Consider the following 3440-nt stretch of genomic DNA (forward strand, 5'->3'; position numbering starts at 1 on the left):
CTCCTTAAGCGAGCATACCATGCCCTTGGCGCCTGACACAGTCCGTAGAGAGCTTTCATAAGCCTGTACACTTTATGTTCCTCACCAGTTTTTTCGAAACCTTCAGGCTGAAAAACATATACCTCCTTTTGCAAATCGCCATTGAGGAAGGCGGATTTTACATCTAAATGATGGACTTCCCATCCATTTTTAGCTGCAAGAGCCAAGATCAACCGGACTGTCTCCAACCGAGTAACCGGGGCAAAAACTTCTTCATAGTCAACCCCTTGTTTTTGTACATAACCTTTTGCTACGAGATGGGCTTTGTACTTGATGACTTCTCCTTCAGTATTTTTCTTTACTTTGAAAACCCACTTTAGCCCAATCGGCCTTTTTCCAACTGGTAGTTCTGTTAGCCTCCAAGTCTGATTTTTTTCTATCGATTCTATCTCTTGATTCATTGCAATTTTCCACTCCTTTTCTTTGGCTACTTCATGGTAGTTTGAGGGCTCTTCCACACTTAGCAGAAGTAAATCATCAGGCAATTCTATCTCTTCTGTTTCATCATAAATTCCTCCCAACAACCTGAATCTTCTCGGTTCAATGCTTTGTGATGAATCTGCTGCTCTGCTTGTTTGTTCAGCTGACTGTGAGGACTCTAACAGTCGAGAATTCTCAGGAGTATATGGAGTCGACTGAAATGAAGATGACTGGGACTCCAGCTCAAACTCACTAGTTTCTGTCAACCCTGTGCTAATGTTGATCACAGAAAATGTAGGTGCTACAACACCCTTACCCATCTCTGTGTCATTCCATGGCCATCCTTTCGATTCCTCAAATATGACATCCCTGCTTACATGGATTCTCCCTGATTTTGGATCAAATAAACAATATGCCTTGGACCCTGGTTCTTTACCGAGGTTCACAACCGGCTTACTCCGGTCATCCAACTTCTTAACATAAACAGAAGAAATTTTCATATGTGACATACACCCAAAATTTTTAACATGATCAATGTTTGGTTTGTTACCTGACCAAGCCTCGTAGGGTGTTTTTCTAGTTAGAGCTCTAGTGGGTAGTCGGTTCAACAAGTAAACAGCGTGCCTTACTGCTTCACCCCAAAATTTTGATGGCATTTCCCTTTCTTTCAACAAGCTTCTTGCCATCTCAACCACGGTTCTATTCCGACGTTCAACCACACCATTTTGCTGCGGGGAATATGGTGCCGTGAGATGTCTCATGATGCCTTCTTTATCACAAAATTCATTAAATTTTGCTGAGCAAAACTCCCCACCTCTGTCTGTCCTCAAGATTTTTATTTTTTCTTCACGACCATTTTCAACCAGGGCTCTGAACTTTCTGAAAGAATCCAGAGCCTCATCCTTTGTTTTCAACATGTACACCCACATAACTCTACTGAAATCAACTAGCATAAATGTATTTATTATGACCTTAATTACTGCGATATTTTGTTAGCATAATAAATGTCCTTAGAATCATGATACAAATTGTATAGTTTAAGTACATGACTTGAACTTGAGATTATATAATATATCATATTCTTAAAGGTCCCTAGTCGAGTATTATTATATAGGACAATAATAATACATAGATAGACTAGTATGTTGTTTGACAAGATAACCACATCTCATTGGTTATAAGTCAATACATAGGTACATGTGAGAGTACATGGTACTGGACAGACCCACAGTGAGATTCTTCATGTTTAATAAAGTCATAAGAAAGACTCACAGTGATAATGGTGTAACGATCCTTTGACTTGAAATCATTATATTTCTATACGAGGATTAATATACTTTGACTACATTAAAAGTTACTTTTGATCGGGTGATGATAAAAGTGGACATCGGGTATATCATGAGTCGTATGAGAAATATGAATGATAGATAAAGGATTTAACCCTCCTATAATTAGGAGAGATATTATTGGCCTCTTGATTGAGTGAGATTATAAAAGCATGGCCATGCTCAAATAATGATTTGTCTCGATAATCTACTCATGGATCATGTAAACCCGGATTAAATGTTGAAGAGGATGACTAAATACATGCCTCGAGTTTAATCTATAATATGTATGGTTAAAGGGATTATATTACACGAAAAACATTAATCACGAAAAGTTTTATCTAATCACGATTTAATTATTGTTTAATTGGGTAACAATGATGTATTACTAGATACCGCTCATTGTTTATAATTTTATTAGAGAATAAAATTATTGCCAATTAAATAATAGCCTATAGGGTCGCACAAATAGAGCACTTAATGGAATAGTTAATTTAAATTATGGATTTAAATTAATTGATGATTATTTGAATTTTATTATAATTAAGTAAGACTTAATTGAGATAATATAAATTCGAATTAAAAGGAATGTTTTTGCCCATAATAATTAAGTATGACTTAGTTATTAATTAAATAATAGAAATTCGTTTTTATTATTTAATCCAATACCTACTAGGGTTGGGCTTTGCTATTATGGGCCTTTTTAATCAGTCATTATAAATAGATAATGAGAGGTTAAAGAGGCTTGTATATTTTTTAAGAAAACCCTAGGAGCAAAGAGAGGCAGAGGCAATTCAGATCGTCAAGAAGGAGGCTAGTACATCCATTCCGTAGTCAAGTTCATGAGACGTTCTTGAAGCTGCTCGTGTGGATACCATAGAGGTGTTTCTCCGAGAGGTAGACACAAAGCGTGATAGCTAGGATCTCCGTTGAGTTCGTGAAAGTTAATCTCTTTAAAGGTATGATTCGTTATCTCCATAATCTGCCCATAATTATAGATGGATCCTGTTTTTGGGTTTCGAAATTTTGTTTTATTTACGTTTATCCGCTGCGTTTTATGCCTTCGGAACCCACCAATTCAGACAACGGTTTTTCAGAAAGGTTGTCCTCTAAACCATCAAACAACGGTCTGAAAACAGTTGTCTAAGAAATTTCAGTGGGTACCACATATTGAGGTGGCAACACGTGATAGGTGGTAAATCATTCACAAGGATTGTTGAGGTGGCCAAATTAAAGCCCTTCATTGATATGAGATTTGATATGGGCCGTTAGATCGAAAAATAGCTGATATTCTGAAACAACGGTTTTATGTTAAAACAAAAGTGTTGTCTTAGTTGGTCTCATACAAGCTTTTAGATATTACGTTGTGTAATTCACACAACACTTTTTAGAAAGGTTGTCTTAGATACCTTCATACAATGGAATAAAACAGTTGTCTAAAATAGTTAATTTATAATTTCAATGGGCACCACCTGATGTGGTGGCACCCGATGATAGGTTGTCAATATTTTACTCGGATTGCTGATGTGTCGGAATGACAGCCCTTGATTGAAATGAGATTAGATATTAGCCGTTAGATTGAAAAAAGGTGATATGCTTACACAACAGTTTTATAATAAAAAAAATGTTGTCTTAGTTTATCTTTACACAATGGTT

The sequence above is a fragment of the Apium graveolens genome, unplaced genomic scaffold (assembly GCF_009905375.1).
Source record: "Apium graveolens cultivar Ventura unplaced genomic scaffold, ASM990537v1 ctg5770, whole genome shotgun sequence".
NCBI classification, from domain to species: Eukaryota; Viridiplantae; Streptophyta; class Magnoliopsida; order Apiales; family Apiaceae; genus Apium; species Apium graveolens.